This window comes from Polyergus mexicanus, unplaced genomic scaffold (genome assembly GCF_030449975.1).
Source record: "Polyergus mexicanus isolate NDT 795.1 unplaced genomic scaffold, iyPolMexi1.0 SCAF_19, whole genome shotgun sequence".
Classification (NCBI taxonomy): domain Eukaryota; kingdom Metazoa; phylum Arthropoda; class Insecta; order Hymenoptera; family Formicidae; genus Polyergus; species Polyergus mexicanus.
Window position 1 is genome coordinate 5,811,150 of NW_027223339.1, and position 23,169 is coordinate 5,834,318.

Consider the following 23,169-nt stretch of genomic DNA (forward strand, 5'->3'; position numbering starts at 1 on the left):
ATACACGAGGAATAAAGCAACGTTCCGAGAATAAATTTCTTAATCTTTTAATACTCCTTACTGTTCCTAACTATACAATCCTTTCTAAATTTCTAGACCATTTCTTCACAAATATCTGAGCGATATGTATCGTTTAAAGAAGAAAAATTTTTGTAATTTATTAATTTATATATTTATAATATTTATTAATTTATATAATATTTATAATATTTACCATATATTTTCATTTTCTACATTTATTTATTAAACCTCATATGTTACAAATTACATTTGCTTTTATAATATTATACGATTATCGTCCAAAAAATACGAGCTAAGAAAAGCTTTTATAATTGCTACTCTTTTTCTCCGACTCACGTGTTAACTTATGAGTATCAAGTAAAAGCATATAAATACGCAAAGGATTTTTTAAAATCTTGTAATATTGCATATATATTTAAAATTTTTCTTTATTCATTTTGGATTCCATCCGTTCGCAACGCACAAATTGAAGAAGGGATCGTGCGAGAGAGATTTGGGTGTAGTTATTATAAAATATGTATCCGACGGTAAGCTGGGCGCCGAGAAAAATATTAAAACCCCTTTGAACGAGAATCAATCTTGAGGGTGCGCATAGATAAGCGGGTCAAATATCCTCGCGAAAGTTTTTGGTCCACGATTTCGGTTTTCCCATTTTCATCTCGGTCATAATTCCCTAGAGCGCGTCGGTCCGCGAACGAGATAATATCCGCGCGCGTGGATGTGCTCTCGTTAATAGAAATAATACCGCGTGCTGAAAGTAAACAGGTGTACGGTAGCGCTCGTTTAATACGCCTAGTAGACATAATATATGACAGAAGTACGTGGGATAAACGACGACCAACAGGGCGAGGAGTGGTCGCGGGCATTCGCTGCCGAGCAGCGTGTATAATTTAATGTTCAGAGACCCCCACGGGGAGACTGTACGGGGCGTTCCAATTTACCTTCCCTCAATAAAGATTTCGTGGCATTTATGGCTTTTGAATAATTCAAAATATAGGTGTTTCTAGAAATTAAAATTTAGAAGGAAAAAAGAAAACGGAATTCAATTCGTGAAACAAAATTACAGAAATATTCAAAAAATAAGAAATGTTAAATAAAAAAATGATAGCGGTTGCGTTGTCGCAACAGTCGAAAAGATTGACTTCCATTTTATTGAAGCGTCCGTCGAGAGCGAATGTTAAAAGAAAGTTCGACGACATTGCAACCAATCTATACACGCCACAACTTTTCAAGCTAAAGCTGATAAAACGTGCGCGTCAAGCCGCGAAGTCGTTCGCGCAGTGACTTATTTTTGACGCTAACCGCATCGTTAAACATTCTCGACGGGCCTTACCGTCATTCGTAGATTTTATCGAGAATCTTACGAGATCTCTCTCTCTCTCTCTCTCTCTCTCTCTCTTGTTACAATGTTTAACTTTAACGTCGTGCATGGAATAAAAAAATTGTCTAAAAATACACTCCGTGACTAGAATACTTGCGTAACAAATGATCGCGTTAATTGCCTTTACCGATCTTTTCGCATTTTCTTCTTTTCGACTTTTCACTTGTCCTCGATACTCGAGAATTTTAAGAGCAGCGATCGGAATGTTTTAAGTACAATATTTGTTCTCATAGTCTGTTAGCAATCTTTAAATACTGAGACTTTCACATCCGTTTGAGATCAAAGGGACTATCTGAGAATTATGCCAATAAATTGGAAATAAAATAAATAATATCATTTTATGGAAGTAAGAAAAATTACGCGTATATATGAAAATATATAGAATGTTTATCTTTTTATTCAAATTACATAATATTATGACTCGTTTTAAAAAGTTCTTTTAATTTCAAGATATTGAAATGTTGAAGCAAATTGAACATATAAAAGATAAATGTTGAGAATTTTACGATTTATAGTTTTAAAAATTAATAAAACATGTTACTAATACTACTTTACATTGTTAATTACTATTAATGTCAGAGAATATATTATATATATATATATAGAAAGAGAGAGAGAGAGAGAGTTATATTATTTAAATGTATTAATTAAATTGTTTTTTTAATGATAGAACTAAAAATATATTTTTTTTGTCGCAATACTAAAATCATCAAGATTAAAATAATCACTCAAACTTTTCTTTCTGTTTGTGTTACAATAAATGGTACTACTTAAAAAGAAAATCAATATAGTTCAAGAATTATTTCACAATAATATTATATCGTATGCGTACCAAAATAATTAGGTACATTGCCCTTGTCTTTCTATCGTTGACTCGTACTACTGTGTCCCGTCCAATGGCTTAAATACATACCATATAATCTTGCCGTATAATCAGCCATTAGAAAAATACGAACTATGCCATTTAAAGGGAAAAAAAGTAACACGATCAGAGTTGAAAAAGATCGTGTCTTGAGACAAGATCATGCCTTGATTATCGTCTCGGGACGCATCATTCGTTAGTCAAAGCCCACAAGACCGAATGCAATTAAGCGTCGCATAGAGTCCGTCGTGTCGTGTCGCGTCGAGTCGCGTGTGCACGCTCGATAGGGCGAGAAGCGAGTTCGTTTCGTGAAACTGCCAATAATAATTAACGTCGGCACAAAGTCTCGTCCGCCCTTGCCTAACGGTGAGTACGCGCACGTCTCTGTGCACGCCACGGGAAGTGTCTACGGGGAGGAAACACACCGTATAACGAACTTTCGCAGACAGACTTTGGCTTCGCTCTGACCTGCCAATAATTATCGACCCGCACGCGTATATTCGCAAGAGAGAGAGAGAGAGAGAGAGAGAGAGATGTGGTACTTCGATGGTACTTCGAGTTTACGAGGCGATCGCATCTCCAAGGAACCAATCCTTTAGCCAAGACGGAATACTAATCGTCGGTGTGTCAAAACGCTGGCGAACCGAGATGACGTATACAGAGTGTCCGGTAAAGACAGCGATATCTTATCTATATATAAGTAACGACCGACCTTTTTCTTAGAGCTGAAACTTTTCCGAGAATTAATAGGTAAACTAATTAACGTTAAAATTAATTACCTCGAGCTAATCGCATATTCGGTACATCTTTTGAAAGTCCAACTTATTAAATATTGAGATGCAGAATGTTGTGTTATTTATTAATTCGGTGATTATTAAACTTTAATTAGAATTTTATAGATAAGTACATTCTTTCGGCTCAATAATTTCTCATTCGCACATCGTGTGCGAATAAAGCTGAATAAGATCGAATAAACTATATTCGGCTATATTTAATCTATATGAATTAGTCAGTTATACGGAGTGATTTAGAAGTAAGTGCAAAAATTGTAAAAGTTAATTAAAATTAATCCTTGGTCCTCTAATTGATGAAGAGTCGTAGAATTAAAATTTCTTGAAATAATACCTTTCAATGTTCTCTCAACGAGTGATTTATGATATTCAGGATAAAACAGATTTCTATGTTAAACGTAGCGAGATCGTATTGAGAGTGGGACTGAAGTGTAGTGTGAGCGCGAACACGTTCGTGTTTATGTCAAATATATCCGAGGCGAGCTACGTATCCCGTAGAGAGTTGTAATACTGGATTGTGCGCAGGTATCTTTGTATATACGCATATACGTGTATACGGAAGCACACTTGGAAAGGAGTAAAGAGTATTTTATTACTATACGACAGATAATGCTGAATGTGCTCCGCTTCCACCGCGTGCGCGCATACGCTATTACTTGAATATCTACCGAATGCCCGCTATATGCAACCAACTATATACGTCGCTCGATATGGCCTTGAAGGGAGATGTGCTTGTACCTCTTCGTACACGATCTTTTAAAAATGTTATCACACTTTTCATGCAGAAATTCTTTGAGCGATGCTCGATCAATTTGCTTTCTGACACAAATAAATTAAGATATGCAAAACAAAGATTATTTCGTGTTAAATTTAAAGAGCGCAAACAGATAAGGAAATATTCTTTTGTTTAATATCATATAGATAGATTTATATCTTATGATATTAAACATTATTGTATTATGTACGTATATGCTATCGTAATAAATTAAATTTGAGCGACTAAATTTTTTCAATATTCCTCAATTCGTTATTCTTCGATCAGCAATTATACGAAGCGAAAACGTTCTGCGTTTAGTTTTGCATTTCAAATGAATTCGCAAGAATGCTTCTGTCTTTATCAGTTCAAGCCAAGCGTGAAAAATGATCCTCGTGATAATCATATTCGTACAGTGACACGACGTAGATGAAATATTAAATTAAAGTTAAACGGGAATTTTCATAAAAATGCAATAATGGAACAGAAATATATTGTATATAAAAATGTATAATAATATTATACTTTATATTTTTATTCAAATATAACTAGTAGAAAAATTATCTTATTTCTTCACTTTAAAAAATCGAATGCATTCTCTCTTTCTCTCTCTTGCAAAATTCTTATATTTTTAATAGATTTATGCAAACATCAATAAAATATTAAATACATTTATTTACACTCACAATTTTTCTCTCCATTCTTTAAATTTATACATTATACATACATTTATGTATCTTTATGTACGTGATAATTGATTTGATTATTCATGCTTTGTAGCATAAATGCAATTTGCTTGGATTCCTGTTTTTCTGCATACTTATCCACTAATAAAATACCTCGGTAACATTCCAAAAATGTTCGAAAAATACGGAAATTTTATTTTATCGCGCAGTTGATATTACCGAAAAAAGCTCAACGAAAAACACGGCATCGCGATGTTCGTTCCGCGAGCTATAACGAGGCGGTATTACGTTTGTTCGTTACACACTCTCATATTAGCTACACGGCTTAGAAAGGTAATACGCATGCCTACACGTTCTCTGTGGCTCTGACAATTTCGAACGGGAATTGAAAAATCAACGAGAGATCAGAAAAAATAACGACGTTCAAAAAAGCGCGTTCAATATTCCGTTTCGCTATATGCGTTCACCCGATGACACAATAAAAAATCAAGAAGAGTAACAGTAAATATATTCTTGTTTCTCGTATTTGATCCGTAATAATGATTCCTATTAAATCGTAAAAAAAATTAGATATATTAGAGAATTATTATATATATAATCAGTGTATTAATTATCATTTAAATACAATCTGTTAATATATTTCAATAAATTTTTATTAGATATATTTTATCTCTTTTTCTCTCTTTTATTCGATTTTAAGAAAAGAAAAAAGATTTGAATGTCGAATTTAACTTATAATATATCAATTTTATGTGACATATGAAAAGTAATTGCTGGCCTACATATTACTTCTCTCTTCCCATGTATCGTACACGAAGTTAAAATAAAATTACTTGGTAGTTTTGTGTAATAAAAATTTATATTGCGTTAAATGTACAGAGTTATCGCTAAATAGAGACTGAAGAAAGAGTCATGAAAAATTCAATTTACCCGAGTATGATTTTTCTTCTTCTTTTTGGTTACAAGGTCAAATGGAAGTGTTATTGTAGGTAGGTTCCGGTGGTTTTGAACTGATCCGCATTGCATTCAGAGTAGAAGCAATGGTCTGTGGCAAATGCAAAACTGCGATCTCGTGGGCTGCACGTACATCGGTGATTAGGTTAACGCGAACACGACTTTTTTTCTCGATACAGTATGCAGAATCATTTGAAAAGGTAGGTCGCCACACTTTCAAAGCTATCGTGCCTTTTTGAGGTTCCGCAAACTTCCATACACGCATCGATATATTTTCTCTAAAATATTCAAGATCGTGAAAATCATCAATAACTGGCATTACGAATATTTTCACGGAACTACAACTATACTGCAATATGATACGAATATTTAAATGCTACTTTCAAAAATACATTACAGAGAGAAGATTCATATTTTCTTAAGCTTTAAATTTTTCTAATCTCGAAATAATTTGCGATGATTGCAATAATTTATTCACACGTTTTATATAAAAGAGATAAATGTGAAACATTCGCTCTGGAAAAATGATTAATAAAAATGTTTACGATTAATTATTCAATATACTCATTTTTATTGCCAGCATGTCAAAAATAAGTCAAAAATACAAGCGTGCAGCGATGAATTGCGATTTAATACACATACAATTTGCTTTCATTTTCCGCAACTTTTATTATCTATTGTCTATAAAAATGATTTAAATACTTTTTTCTCAAACTACGAATACGCGCCTGTTATCTAGTTTCGAACAATTCTGCCCCATTTCGCGCGGCCTACAAAAGTCTATTGTTGCAACTTTAATTACAAGCCGTCGCGAAAATTTCATCTCAACGCTGTATATCTCATAATAAATTTCTGCGGTGATATTCTGTCGCAGAAAGAGAAAGGGAAGTGCAGACTTTGCGACCGCAGCGGAACCGCTTAAGCCCCGTCTCAAGCAACGTTAGCATTTTTGCGCAGAAACTGCTCGCGTGTGTAATCAAATACCAACGCAAGAAATATGTGATGTACTTGCAATAACTATCGATAACTGCAGTATTTTTTATACAAAAACGACTTTATAATCGCCCGTATATCTCGATTAACTTTGTGCAAATCTACCTGAAAATGCACATATTACGTTGTAGAAAATACATTGGATTTCCGCGAATATTTTATTCGCAATTTATTTTCTCTCGATAATATATTTGTCAAATTGATCGTATATTATTGATATTATTATATGTAAAACATTGACAAATAGAATAGAGCAATCTTGAGTCTAATCGAGAGAATTGCCGTTAGACTTAGATTTGGAAAAAGGTCAGCCTCGTTGAAGGAAAACTTTGAACAAATTTTCAAGACGGATTTGTCGGCGGAAAGCTCTTCGTTAAATCGGCAACGGCGCTACCGCCAATTGTATTTTCGCGAGGGAGAATTAAAATCGAGCGGGTTGCGGAGCGAAATTAGTAACTACGGCTTCGCCTTCCGACACGAAACAACGTAATGAGCGCTTTTGCGTGGGAAACAAAGGGCAAGAGAGAGTAATGGGATTTCGGTTTCGACGAACGGGAGAAAAAAATCAGACCAGGGCGAGCGGAGCGAACCAAACGAACGAGGGGGAAAAAAAAGTGGAGCGAGAAAAAACTTAAAAAAAAAAAAAAAAAAAAAAACGCTCTCACCGCGCGCTCCGCAATCTCTTCCCGAACGCTTCTTCGTCGCCGGCGACGTAAGCACTTTCGCGTGGGAAGAGAAGTGGTTCGCCGGCGTACGTAGCCAGACATCGGTAACCCCGGCATTCGTTGCTTGTCGCCCAGTGGTAGGCACCGTTGCATTTTTCAGCGCGCCTCAGCACTTTTCACACTTCGCTCTGATCTTCGCCGGAATCTCTATTGCGTGAATGCCTGAGTGTGTATTTGCCTTGTGCTTCGTTTCTATCATTATATTATATTATGCACGTTATCTGATAATTAATAGTAGAGAGTAGCTAAAAGTTAATATAATTCATAAGAATCATAAAATATAATTGCATTGTGTTATTACCATTTACATCGAATTGCACTAAATCTCTAGCAAACAACAACGTGCTCATCTGATAATCCGAGATTCGAGTGTAGAAACAATTATTAATATGGATTTCAATGCTATATAAGGGCAATATTATGAGTTTAAAAACGAGATTCGAATACATTCAGCATGGTAGTAATTTAAATTACACGACAATTTTATTTCAAGTTGTATGAATTATTGCAATATGAGTTGTATTGTAAAAAAACAGAAAAAATTATTTTTGGAATAATCCAGAGAGAGAGAGAGAGAGAGAGAGAGAGAGAGAGAGAGAGAGAGAGAGAGAAGAGGTAAAGGAGGACACATTCTTAATTTCTAAATGTAAATGCAATATGTGTCTATTCTCACTATATCTATTTCGATATCTGTTCATGTATTTCGAAAACGACAATAGCATGCTTAAAAAAATTTCCTTATTATTCAAAAATATTAAAACATTAAAGATCTTACAATCAGTCGATAAATTATTTTTGAGTACGGCTACGCGAAGAAAGAAAAAGCGTCACTCCGCCACGAATCTAAAGATTCTTGTTGAAAAGGTGCGGCAGATGCCTCGCTTTATGCGCGATAAAAACGTTTAAGCGCTCGAATTCCGCCCACGACATTGTTTACGAGGATACGTAGCCGCATTGTGTTACGTTCTAGCGAGGGTATCGTCGACGCCATGCTGCGTGCTCGTAATAATTATCGAACGAACGGCCCACGATAGAGAGAGCTTTTGCAATAGCGGGTACGGTGAACGTTAAAGTGCCACATGCGATAGATGACGAATTTAAATCCGAGAGGATAAAGCCGCAACTAATAATAATTGCTCTCCATCGAACGCGAAGTTTTAGCGCTTACCGTAAGCGAATTATATTGTGTTAGAAAAAATATTTATTTTCGGCAATTATTAATTTACACATAATAATATTGTATATTAACGCAATTATACATACAAATGTAATATTTCATAGCGTAGTAAATATATTTCATATCGTTAACGCGCGATAATGAATGAACGACATGATGCACGAAAAAAAAAAGATAAAGTAACGAGAAACAGAACTTGATCTTCCATCTCTCCTTTCGCAGGATGTATCGCATTGTCCATTGCGTATCATTTTGCAGTGATAGCGAACGAAGGAGCTGACGTCTGCAAAAGTGATATATGTATATTTCAGTGTTATAACGGTATCGTATTTGATTTGATAAGCCACGAGGAGAGCAATCTTGTTTAAAACGTTTACACGGACAATCGAAGAGACATTTGTACCTCGCGGATAGAGTTCATTGCAGTGTTCGTTACAGTAACGTAAGTAAAATCGCGGAATCGTTGCATGCAAAAAGAATCCATCGACGTAATTAATATTCGGCAAAAATACAAATCTTTTTCTTATTTTTTTAACTTCCATTAGCATCCATTTTTAGCATTCGTTATATATAAATAAATACTTGGGATTTTATATTCATCAATGCAATTAATACTAATCGAGTATTAATTAAGGCTAGCTATTAATATATTGTACTAGCTAGTATTAATAAATATTTTAGCTAGTATTAATTAATGCTAATTAATACCAGTTAACAATTAAAGGAACGGACTCGTCACGCGATTACTTATAGAGCCGAGCCTCCAATTGTAACCGTTAATTTTGATATATGAAAATTAATTTCCGCGTAACGTCCGGCATATATACACGTTTGCGACCAATGTTGATAGAAATCATTGTAAAAGCGCAAAACCAGCATGGCTGGAGCGCTGCGCGAGCGAATGCGTTGTAATCAACTAGCGACGTAGTAGATTGGCTGTCTCGCAAAAATTGCGGCTATCCGAAATTCCGAGATTAAACCAGGAACGGCTGAAAAACTGAAAAACTGTCAGAATCGCGAAAATACAGTATGCGCCGTCGTCGGACGCCGGCGCCGCGGATTATTTCCAATCAAAACGAATCGTTTTAAATCCCAAATAAACCAATCGCGTGTCCGCGCGTTCTATCCGATGTACGACAATGAAGACATCAATCGCGGTGTGTTTGCGCACGATACAACTAATTAAATAATTCCCTCGCAGTAGCGCTCCTCTCTCATCGCTCTGGATAAGACTTTGTTAAACCGAGTTAACGGTGAGAATTTAATCTTCTCGGAAAATGGAAAACGTCATTAAACTTTCATTACGAGCGGTGCAGCGAGAAACCATAGGTCCGACATCGCGATTCGAAATTAAATTTGTCCTGTAAACGAGGGTTAAGTGTTGTTTATCCCACCTGCAAAGAGTGGCAGCAGTTATGTTCCAGCTAATAAAGTTGCCAACTTTTGACTGTTTAATTCGTTTTAGTGAAATAAAAGTGGAAATGTCCTTTACTCGCGCTGAATAATTTGCACAAGCCATACTTAAATAGCAGATAATAATATTCGCGATTGATTAATAAATATTCAGTTCTTTATATATTGAATAGAAAGAGAGAGAGAGAGAGAGAGAGAGAGAGAGAGAGAGAGAGAGAGAGAGAATAATAGTTTTGACACGAAGGCTATAATGATTTTCTCTCTGTCTCTCTTCCTCTCTCTTTAGCACGTCAATATCTCTTATATTCTCGAGACTTTAATTCAATTTTTGTCTTATTTCATTAGTATCAACTCACGCACGTACGCACAATGACACGCACGATTGGCAAGCATACAGAAACTGGTTTTTAAATAGCGTTCTTGTTTTTTCAAGTGCAAAGAGTAAAAATAGAGCGCGCACATATGCTGCCAATGTAAGCACCCATACATGGAAAAATCGCGGTTCCTCCAACGTGCGTCTTATTTGTACTTTGTAACCGATCAAATCGATTACGTCGCACATCCGTTTAATTTCTCTTATGCGAGCACTACGTTCGCGAATCTTCGATTTGATCGCTTCGCACATCGAAATTGGATTCTCGCCAAACGCGCATGCGTTTTGCCGTGTTTTACGAGTCACATTACATTCGCGTACGAATAACACTATATAATATCTGGAGCACGATCATGAAGCTAGAAAGTAAGGAGGAGTACGTGCTAAACCATAGCTATGAGGTAATACATTATAAAAGTAAATCAAGATAAAAAAAATATTAACTTTATTTAATCTAATTTATATTATTGCGTTTCTCGCTCTTAATTATGCACGGAAAAAAATGCTGTTGCTTCAATTAAACGTCGACGTCACGTGCTGCCACAGACATATATAATTCATTCAATGATATTTTTATTACAAACATGTATAATTATTCAATAAAAATATCATTGAATGAACTATATATATTTGTGGCAGCCAACGTTTGTGACGTCAACGTTTAATTGAAGCAATAGCATTTTTTTTCCGTGTGTAAAGCTTGAATTATTTTCTTTCTAACATTTACTTCTTTCAATCTTTCTCATGCAAATTGTTTCATAGAAATAGTATAAAAATGGGCAAATAAAAGGTAATTCATTACACACAGATAGCGCAAATTGTTAAGATACTTATGATTGATACATATGTTTTATTATATTTAAAGAGAAAAATATTTCATCGTCCATGATTCAGAATTGATGTTTTCCGAATTCTGCTTTCTCGGTGTAAATAGAAATGGTTTTAAGTAATTAATCCAATATACAATTGAAACGTATATATATATATAGCCTTTAAATTAACATTTGACCTATTTTGCAGCATTGATCTAATAATATCTAATAGAATTGCTATTACAATAAAACACATCGATACTAATTTATAAACATTAATCTAATCATAAATGCTGCAATAACAAGAACTTGTTTTATATTATTACATTTGATAATTATATTGAAAAGATAATTAGCTAATCTAAGAGATAACTATGTAGTTTAAAAATATAATTATAATACACATTGCAAAAAAATCTTGCATTTTAACTGACAATATTTCTAAAAATTCTTGATTAATGATTATCATTAATGATTATCAATTAAAAGAGAAGAACGACTTTCTTTCACTGCAAAAAAGATTTTCAATTTTATAAAATGTTTTTATGATTTTTTAAGGCTTTCTTTATCTTCTCTAATATATTATATCCGCATTCATCAAATCTTATATAGATCTCAAATTAAAAAAAAAAAAAAAAAAAACATAAAACGGCTTTGCATATTCACAGATGTGTGTACAATTCTGATTACGAATAAATTAAAGCTTAAGAAACGCTTGAAAAACTCATATATTGTATAATACATATATACATTGCTATTGCATAATGATAAAATCTACCGTATCAACAATGTATTGAAATATTTTGAGATGAGGAGCAATATTCTACTGCCATAAAAATTTGGAGATGTCGATATAAAAGCGGATTATTGAATGCGGATCGCTTTTCACGACGCTGTAACCAGGCCATAGTCTAAAGTTTGCGAGCGTTAACAAGACGACGGGCGATGATGGGATAGTTTTGCGACTTTACGTTATGTAAACTTATTCTGGGTTTTCTTTTGGAGGAGCGAGAGGTCGGTAAATTCGAGCGCCTAATTATAGAGGTGCTAGAGAGAACGCCTTTAACGCCTCCACCGTCCGCCTGCTTCTTCCCACGAGGAACTCCGACGGTGGTGTGAAGGGCGCTGAAGGAGGCACTTGGCTCACCACGAACTAAGAAGTTTCAATTTCCGAACATAGTCGTGGTACGACGATGTTATTAATGCAATTAAGCAGGATTTCCTTCACACGATACGCCTTGTTGACTACGCCAATAGAAAGTAATCATGAGCGTTACCATGTCTCGTACATATCAAATATGTGTCATAATATTCAAAGGCGGATGTTTCAAAGAAATCATCACAAAATTACATCGGTATAATCTCTTTTGAAATTTTACATTTCAATAAATTGATAATTACAATTCGATTATTACTGTCATTATAAAAACTAAAAAATAAAATTTACATTTTGAGTATTTATATAAAATATTCTTGGAAAAATCTAAAAACACTGAAGATCTAATAAGGTATAAATGTACTTTAAAAAGAAATTCGGATATTTGATTCACCGCTTTTTAAAGAGGGCAACTAAAGATAATTTAAAAAAAAAAAAAAAAAAAAAAAAAAGAGAGAGAGAGAGAGAGAGAGAGAATTAAAAAAAAAGTTATTTCAATATTTGTTTTCCCGATCTTAAGGAAAAGCCAACCGTGAATGTTGAAACATCTCCGAATAAATTATAATATTTTCAACGTTTTATTTTCATTAAATATGTAAAGATAAATATTCATTTGTCAAGACAACGAAAACAATAGGGAAAAAGAAAGATCATGCAATTCTAATAAAAATGAGACTTCAATTTCAGCGCCAAGTTACAGCAACATGATGTGTTGATTCGGTTATATCGTACTATTCGGTATAGTCGTACATGCAATAATGCAAGTTTTATCTTCCTCTCGTACGAGATGATCACAGTTTAAATGCGGCCCCACCGTTTTCCATTTGCACGCGCATCTGCATTTATCTATCTCTCCCAGTCTTTCCTAACTCATCGCAGTTTTGTTATCGTTTAGCATTGTCATCGTATCAGTTTTATGTCTGTATAGCGTTAAAAACAGAGGCGTGTCAAGTATATTATTTTCATAAGCACGTGTCTAGCAATGCGCGAAGCGTTCAACTACATTAAATTCAACATGATTAATACCCGTATGCAATTTATCATTGTAATACATATACATATATAATCTCTCTCTTGGACAAAAGTATAGAATATATTATAATATATCTAATAAAAATTTTTAAAAATGGTGATGAATCAAACTAATCAGTGTTCATAAATTAGAAAATACAATCAATTCGGAAATATTTTATTAACGATCATAATTCAATATAAGAAAAATTTGTGTCGCTTTTAACTTGTCAATACTGATTTGTCCAATTTACCATACTTTATTAAAAATACTCCATATTTCCTTACTAAGGCGATATAAAATGTCCTATTATAATAGATTTTTTTCAATGATTTTGTAATTACAAGAGCAGTAAATATATAGCTGTGTAATTGTCTAAATGAACATAGGAGTAATACAACTAAATATATGATCTATCCAGCCTGTTAACGTCGATAACAAAATAGCTTGAAAAGAACAATAACACATTTAACGCTTTATTAATTATATGATACATAACATAAGGAGAAAAAAAAATAATAATAATTTTCAAAGACTCGTTAGCCTCGGAAGAACTAATTATTTTTTTTACTGCAATTGAGTTGGAAATATATGCGCAGTATATATTTACTTTTTATTCATTCTGTTCTGTTTTCATTTATGATTATGTATTCTTCTCGTAATGTATATGTATTATAATTATGTCTTTAACATGAAATTATTATGTATCGCAATGCAATACGCGTATCGTAAATAAGAGAGACCTTGGTCTTTAGCACAAGCGTTTCTTCGTGCGTCGAGCAATTAGCTTGACGTCAAATGTGCTAATATAATAAATAACGACGAATCACATTTTCTTCTCATTCGAAGTACAGAGTAAAATTCGAATTTTTGCAAGAATTTTGTGAAACCGGGACATAATGTCGACACTCCGAGATGAGGGTCGACGCCACTTGTTTCGCCATCGTTTCGCCGTACCCGTACTCTCCTTCTCGAGTTCGTGCCTCGTCTATAAAGTGTAGCTTATAGTAGCTTTGACGGAGCTCTTTCGGTCCTACATGAGGACCTCTTCCCGATTCGTACGGCAAACGCGAGAAACTCCGAACGCGAATGACAATTTGGTCCTTCGCTTCGCCGTGTCGTTTCTTACCATCGAAAGAAGGTGGCCCGGGGGAACGTGTTACGCGCAGACAATACCGGGTGGCGAGTGCAATTGACCGCACGTGACTTTGGCACGAATATCACGTGCCGCGATAAAGCAACGTGCCGTGAGACGATCGAGACGCAAGGTCGGTCGACCTACAATGCAACAGCAAGGTCTTTTTCAGAAGATTCAACACGTCGAATTGCATCTCGCGGATTTAACCCTTTCGGTACGTGTGATGAATGCTAGCGTTAAGTGCTCTCTGTAACACGTTTATCGGCTACGGTCGAAAAAATGCTCGCTATGAGAAAGTTCCCGTCTGTATCGTCTGGAAACATGAATTTGCCACGATGTTTTCGTTTCACATACGTAGCAAGATTTGTAAAACCAATTTGGAACAAAATTTCATTTCAACAAAAAATATATGATGCTTTATTTTGGCGAAAAATGAAGCATTAATGATTTCTGAGAGTCGTAAATAATCGAAATTGTGTTAAACTCAGAGGTGTGTTTAGCAGAGCCATCAATTTTTTATTTATGAAAAAAGAAATATGAATAAATATCTGGCTTGAATTATCAAGATATGTAATATCGAATTGAAACAGTTGCTTCTATCAAATGTCTATTAAAAAGAAAATCCAACTTTTATTAGTGAAGAACTCGCTCGAATTTAACCGCTCTATGACATATATATATGATAATTATAGTTTATATAATCGAGAGGAGTTTTACTACGAAATTCCGATTATATTCGACGTAATAATAGGCGATTATATAAGAACGCAAAAAGTTTATTTTATATAAGCAAAATTTTATTAATTTCATGTCTGAAATTATAAACACTTTTAGAGCAATTATCTGTAATTGAAACAAAATAATATTTTTCAATAATAATTTCTAACATTTTTTTACATTCGTATAACAATCGTCGTTTATGATTAAACTTTTTTGCGTACAATAATCAGCAAATTGAGAGATTAAACATTATCGAGCATAGAGAAAAATAAAAATAATAACCATTACTATAATAAAATCTTTTTTATAATAATTATACTTGAAAATAAGCGATCGTCATGTTTCTGAGTTATTCATTCCTCGTTATATCGGTATCGTAAATTAAATTGCAAAATATAACAGTAAAATTGAATGAAACATGTTTATTTTACCTAAAGTCGTTCTCCTAAACATTAATTAAAATTAAATGAGATTTAATCAATTCCGTATTTCTTTGTAAAGATTAGATGAAAAAAAGATAGAAAGTCAGTTAAATCTTAGTTTTTTAAATCTTCGATTAATATTTATGAGAGCGCGCGGCAGCTAAATTACCAAAACGTAAATTATGTCAGTTTCGAAACAAACAGCTTACGGACGCGCGTCCGTCACGATGTATGCGTGCCCGATTCATGAATGCACCGCATTCATAATTCTAACATTGTCGATGGTAATGCGCGTGACAAGGTCTAATGTAGCGTATAACGAAGCGAACGATACGGAGTATCGATACTTGGAGTAATAACTATAGCGGGTAATACTCGCGTTGCAATATCATGTAGAGAAGGTCGACGGCGAGACATTTCTGTGAACAATTACGCAGCATTTGCTTAACTAATAGATACTACGCGAGAGAGGATCGAAGAAATGTGCGTAACGTATCCCGACAAGAATTGACTCTTTGCGCATACATATATGATACTTGAGAACGAAATAAAATAACACGTCGACAGTGACACGCTCTCATTCCACATGCCTCGTAAGCTCAAGGACACCGTATGCTAACAATCGATAAGCCGGCATGTTCGTTCGATCGAAAGAACGCAAACTTTTTTATATTCGAGTGAGAACAATTTCCGTGAAAAGACAAATCGAGCTGTCGACACGCGCGTTGAAGAAATATTTTAAATTTCCGCGAACAATTTCCGATTTTCCGCTAATCAAGAGCCCCCGTTGTTTTCTCGTCCACTTATGTTAAATCATCTTCCGCGAAGGCGTGATGCGAAACACGTCATCGGTACCACGCGACCCTCGTGATTTTTTTGCACGCGACGCGCGGCATTTTCATGAATGAAAAGGCGCACATTTCGTTAAATACAGGAGACTAATTAATTAAAGAACATAGCAGTTTATTTTCTAATATTAAGACTAGCACCAAGTCTAGAAAAATGACAACAGGATTGATATATTATTTTATTCATCCGATTCTGAACAGTCTTAGAAACGGGTCACGCCCGCTCGGTGATTCAAGTGGTTCAAATTTGGAAATTTCTACTGAGCGAATATATATATATATATATATATATATATATATATATATATATATATATGATATGTCACTTTGAAGTCACATTAGGCCATAGCATGAGTTAAACGCTGTTAAATGTCACGTGTCGCATACGGGACTATTGGACGAGCGTAGCGAATGCACGATGTAAAAGCCGTGTCGCGCGTTAACAGAACGATATGAGACGTAGGAACGCAGACACGTCGAATAATTTGAAAACGCCAGCACTACTCCCGTCGCGTGTTTAACGAAACAGCTGTCCCGCAGCTATGCCTATCGAATCGAGCGACTTCAATCACATTATCGTGATTCAGAAGGTATAAGACGAATAGATTGCGAGAATAGTTTACGTACCCAGTAGTCATAATCCAAAGCTGTTTTTTTTTTTCACCGGTAATCAACGAGCCTTTCACGAACACCACTGTCTCCTTCGCGAGTTTCTCTGCGAGATGCGTACCAGTTCTCGCTGTATCAATGGCGCATAGGTATGTTACAAATCATCATGCAATCACGTTTAGATAGGAATTCCAGCTGCTCCTAATCTTCCAAGACGATTATGATGTCTCTTGCAGATCAATCGATACATTACTCGATTACTATCGGGAATATTGAAGCACCTTCGTGTCCTTCGCAAGGGGTTGATTCGCGCAAACAAGACGATATGGCGACACGAATGATTCGTCTGCAATATAATCCTTTCACCGGTTAAAAGTGAAACAAATCAACACAAAACAGATATTTAACTATTAAAACATTCGGACAGTGTTCGGACTAACCTAACGAGGATTAATACGAGAAGAATACGAGTCGACACAAGTCAGTGAACATACTTTGCGTACCCTTCTCTTTTTTATCTGTCAACGAGACGATCGAAACACTCGGAACAATCGTGCTCTCTCTTCTCGCAGGAGAATTATACCGCGACACACTCGTCAATGAGTACTTCACGGGTAATACTCGTAGCCACGCGCGCGGACGATCTCGTCGAAGCCGTCGAGGGCACTTGTCCGGAGTGGAGGGGGAGGGGGGTTTAGCAACGGGAATGGGCAACTAGGGGGAGAGCACACTCTCGCGCGGGAGACCAGGGGTTCGCGATCGCCGACGCGAACAGGTGGTACACGCTCGACAAGTCACGCCGCGCGCGAAACACGCGAATCTCGCGAGATCTTTTCGCGACACCGACGTAGAATACAATACGCACACGTCGTCGCGACGGCTTGACGTCGACTGAGGTGGCGCGGATACGGATACGGCGCCTCGCGCCTGTCCGTCCCTGCTTTGCCGCCGCCGCCGCCACCGCCACCGCCGCCGCCGCCGCCGCCACCACCACCACCACCACCATCACCACCACCACCACCATCATCACTACCACCGCCATCGCCGCCGTGATGCTGCCCCACCAGAACACAGAGGCGCCACCGACGCCTACACCCTCACCGGGTTGTCATTCCTCTCCCCTGACATCTCTCCGTCAGACTGGCGAACGCTCCGATCCCGCGTCATTCGGTGTCGTTGCGACCACGAGGGTGGACGTCGACGACGCGATGAAACTCGGCGATACTCCGTTAATAAATTATCATTAATGATGGATGATAATAATGATTGGAATGATGAAAGGAAGTAATCGTTTAAATTTACGACACTGTATATCACACTTTATTTCATTCTAATGTCAATTGCTAAACGTAGATGAAGCTATGCAATACACATATTTACTATATAGATATTTTCTTCAATAGTTTAATCAATTTTAATATATGAGTTTTTTTTAGATAATTTATATATATTTCTTGTTTGGAGAGATTTTTTTCGAAACTACTCTTATTTAGGTACTCTAAAAAATAAGTCGAATAAATCAATAAATATATATATATATATATATATGGTATATAGAAAGAGAGAGAGAGAGAGAGAGAGATAATTAAACTACAATAGATATTTTATATGATGCATGATTTTCTTGACGATTTCTCTGAGCATATTTTAGCAAGAGATGCGATAATATCTCGATGCTAAATATATAAAAGCAATGACAGACTATTTAGATTTGTTGTATGTATGTATGTGTGTATGGAGCACTAGTGCTCCTATGATGCACTTTTTTATCCGCAATTTTTCTATTAATCATATTTTTTATTAAAATATCTCAAAAATTATATATATATATATAACACAATATTAAAAAATCTGACGGTATTTTATGATAGCAACAATTTATTGATTGCGATTAATCCAAATAAGATTGATAAGCTCGATCCTAAAATCTCGAAATATGAGATGTCAAAAACTTCAAAATATATTAGCTCCCGATGCTCATATACGCACAAAGTGATTTAGGCGCGCAAAGTGTGATTATAATTGTCGTATAAATATGATTTAGTTTACGTTACAATATAATAAATAATGGTATGTAAATTTTCAACAGCAGAATCAGTTTATTATTATTATCATTAGTTTGCTATTAATTCTGAGAAATAGAAATAGAGAGTATCAAATTTTTTTAAAATAAAAATAAAATTAATTTATAATAACAAAATATTTAATATTAAAAAAATATATTGTAATATAATATATATTTTTAATTAAAATCTATATCATTTATATTTATTTAAAATTGATTTTATAATGAAGAGAGTATTTTTTGCGAAATATATGAGACCGGTAATAATCGCTCGTTTTTTGGAGCATATCTATATTACGTACATCGTTGGCTTTTCTCCAACGAAACCCTCCTAATGGGTACACCTTGACGTTGGTGGGAGGGCTTTCGGTATCCGAAAGGTTTATCCTAAAGGGGAAGCTGGGTACCCAAACGGTTTTTAACGATTTTATAAGGCTTATAAGGCCAATTTTATCGACATCTTCTTTCGCACTTATAATTGCCGATATTCGCACTTTTAATGTCGATGAAGCGAGATATCTTATTGAGATGCTGCTGATTCAAAGTGCGAGCCACGCGTGAAATGAAATATTGATTTGCGATCGTAAATTTAAATTCAGCAAATTGTCGCGCGTCCATTTTCATCGTATCGCATATAATTCGTCGCGTCTTAATTAGTGTCATGCAAAGTGTCAACGCGTCTGAATTTGAGAGTGTCATGCGAAATGACGCGCGTTTGCTGTTATGGTGTTGCCTAATAAACAGTAATGAATCGTAATGAATTATATTTTCGTGCAATGAATCCTGACAAGCTGAGAGGAGGAGAAGGCCTAGGAGGCATCGGGCAACAGGCATGGAGCAACTTTGGGATAAATAATGTATTATTTGTATATTATTTTTTATTAATTACGCATCTATTCCCGTATGTTTTATTTTGTTCATTTATTTAAGATGATATAAAAAATTATAACTAAAGAAAAAAATTTTTTTTATATAGTATGCTATAAGAACTTGTACTTAAGAAAAGAATAATTATTTTTGAAATTATATAATTATTCTATAAAATTTGATTAAAAATTTGCTTATTATTATAAGCGTTAAATTTTACATTCAATGTGTACAATAATATTCTTTTGAAATTTTAATTATTCTAAGCGCTGCTATTTTATTTGAATTTTATATTTATATTTTGTAGATACGTAGTTTCAATGTAGTTAACTCTTGTACATCGACCGATGAGTGACAAACTTTTATGTCCTTTTGCGGTAACGGATCTATATTATATAGAATAAAAATTGTACCATAGATCCGTTACGTTAAAATGGAAGCGGGTCACGAGAAATGAGACAGAGTAAATGAAACCGCCGTTTAGTGTGGGAAGCGACATAGCCGTTTGCATGATGGAAACCGCATGCTCGCCGCTCAGCTCTTGCTCTACCGCTCTATCGTTCGTCGTCGTTAGATAGGAAAAACGCTGACGTCACTAAATGCAGTAACACAATTCCGCGACAATTCCGAAAACCGAAGGAGAATCTGAAGCGTGCCCGTTTTTCCGTCAGTTCTCAACCGCGGACGGGGAGTTTGCTCGTCATCCTGTCGCGCGAATAGAACTTCTGTCGCGCAGATATATACGTCCGGTCGCTTCGCGGTTCGAGTTATGTAACGAGCGTGCGACAGTGATCGGGCAAGAAACCGTAACAAGATGCAACTGCATTTCCGACGGAGAACGTGGCTCCGTGAATGCTTTAAGAATAGCTGCGTAATAACAACCGGCGTGGCGACTGTATCGATAAAGATTGTATAAAGAAATATAATTATGCGGTATACCGGCTTGCGTACGCGAGCGCGTGCATCCGCGTTTCATTATGACATTAGTATGCGCTCGCTAATAGCTGCCATTTGACCATTTGTCACGACTGTCGCAAGTTTACCCAGTTTAATCCGCGTCCCCAAGTCATTTTCCTTCTCCCGCCGCCTTCCATTACCCAGCGTCGCCTTTGCCGCAATTTTGGAACGGCAATGCCGTTAACAGGCAGCGTTTCCTTGAACGCACAAAGCAACAGCAGTCGCGTTCTGAGATTCTGAGGTTCGCGGTCGAGCTTGACTGATGCCGGGTTTGGCTGCCGAAAAGCACCGCCAACGCTGTTCAAGCAAAAGCACCACGCGATCGATTCGTCTACCATGTTAACGGTTACGATGACAGAAATCAATTTTAATCCGCAAAATTTTAATTGTTTCTTACAAATCTATAATGCTAAGATTAAAAATTAGTTATTAATTAATAATACCAATTGTGGATGCGAATGAAATATATAATCTTCTTGTTTTTTTATGTCTTCTTCGTCTTCTATAAATGACATTTTATCATTTAGAGAAGACAAAAAAATTTTTATTATTATTATCATTATTATTTTATAAATATCCAGATTAATTCGCAAAACAGTTAATCCATATGATATCAATTCATTAAACAATTTTTGTACGCATAACGGGACTTGTTGTTAGTCTCAAAAATTCGTGTAAATAAATCAATACCGCGAACTGTCATATTAGCACATTCAGATTAATGCTAGCAACAGTTTCATCGATGACTTATTATTATCGGCGGCCAGTGAAGACGTAGCGATAAATAACTTCCATTCCATATCGATAATCTATTATTCGTTTCATGTTGAGTTTTCCTAGCGTGCGAAAGAGTCATTTTCTTTGAGAAGAAGAGAATATACGAGTGTTTTCAAGAGGAGCGATTCTTAAATTCATACGAGACCTGACCAAGCTAGCGCATACGCCGATCAAGTCGTAAAAACGCGCGAGAAATGTTACTCGTATAACATAATTAATTCGCATATGTTTGATAAACTTTAAACTGATGGCATCTCAGATATTTAATACTTCTGCCAATATCAGAATTCTCAATAACGAAAATTACGTTTCAAGTTAATGACCGAGACATTTCAGAATCATTACGAAATATCTATTAAATTTTTTTTTATTAATTGTTACATTTTTACACATCTTACACTTAATGTTAAAATTGTTTCAAAAATCTGTGCAGCAATATTGTAATAAACGACATAAAAGAAAATCGTGTAGAATTGTTGAAGCTTGTATTTATGCACAAATCCAATTACAGTTATTTATTACAAAAAAGCTGGCAAAAGTAATAGCAATATATTTTTGCCTTATTTTCAAGGACAATATACCACAAAATGTATATAATGGTCGTGTAGCGCGCACACTTGTGTAAAGTTTGAAAAATGAGTCAAGTGCGTATTGTAAATCCACGTGGTGTAACATTTGCCGTGCACACTTAATGATACTTAATCGTTAACGATCCTTTATTGATATTGGCAGCTGCGTAAAATATTAAAATTATTATTTTTATCATTTATCAATGCAACATCTCAAGTTTTAAAACCTGCAGAAGAATTAGGTAAAACTGCGCTTCTTACATTTGTTCACCATATTGTTTGCAAGAAATTTATAGAGAAAAGAAAATGATAAATATAATTAATAATTTAAAATTTCCTCCAGTTTGTATAAAAATATTGTTTTGTGTAACTTAATTTATTGCCGCACAAATGTTTTATTTCTATTTAAATATCAAGAATTATTCTAGAATTAATGACGATAAGCAAACAAACAATATTATAAAAATATCTGTCTATATAGAATTAATCATTTCACTTAAATATGATTAGCGCGTTTCTTATTTTCTCTACGTGCAGATTATGAGAGACAACCGGAAATAATTTAAGATATCCATACATAGAAAAATATTGAATTTGAATATCGATGTATGCGTTATGTAAGAATAGAAAATAGAGAAAACGCGAAACAGCGGATGAGCATTGACAATATTGACGAAAAACGTAAGACAAGTTACAACAATATTTTTCCAAACATCTGTTCTATAGCAGTTGCGCACGTTTCTATTATATTTTCAACTTCTGTTTACAACTGGTACCTCACGTTGTCATTCTATTCCTAGAGATGTTTTATTTAAAGAGAAAGAGTGTATGTGTAACTTTATAATTCTAAAAAATTGTACAAGTTTATCTACTTATTTTTTAAACATATTTTTGCGTCGTAGAAATTAATGCGGTAACATTTACAGAGACGCGGCGTGCAGTAAGAGTTTAGCGAAATAACACACTTGATGATTATGTTACATTATTTATGGCTTATGAAAGAGCGGGAATATGCGTTGGCAGAGCCTGACTTGAAAAACTGACTCTGTTGCACACGAGACTAAATAAATAATAATAATACTAGTCG

General features: G+C 35.1%; 1 protein-coding gene across 13 annotated transcripts in view; it reads right to left on the reverse strand.

The window, feature by feature from the left end:
- Positions 1-23,169, reverse strand: part of LOC138941526 (CUGBP Elav-like family member 1) — a 495,676-nt gene that overhangs the window by 339,388 nt on the left and 133,119 nt on the right. For 3 of the 13 annotated variants that reach the window (XM_070311291.1, XM_070311305.1, XM_070311289.1), the window contains exon 1: positions 16,866-17,752. The exons of the other annotated variants lie outside the window; for them this stretch is intronic. The gene's annotated coding sequence lies outside the window, so the exon portion shown is untranslated. Of the gene's footprint in view, positions 1-16,865; positions 17,753-23,169 lie in introns of those variants that run through there. 13 annotated transcript variants of the gene reach the window in all.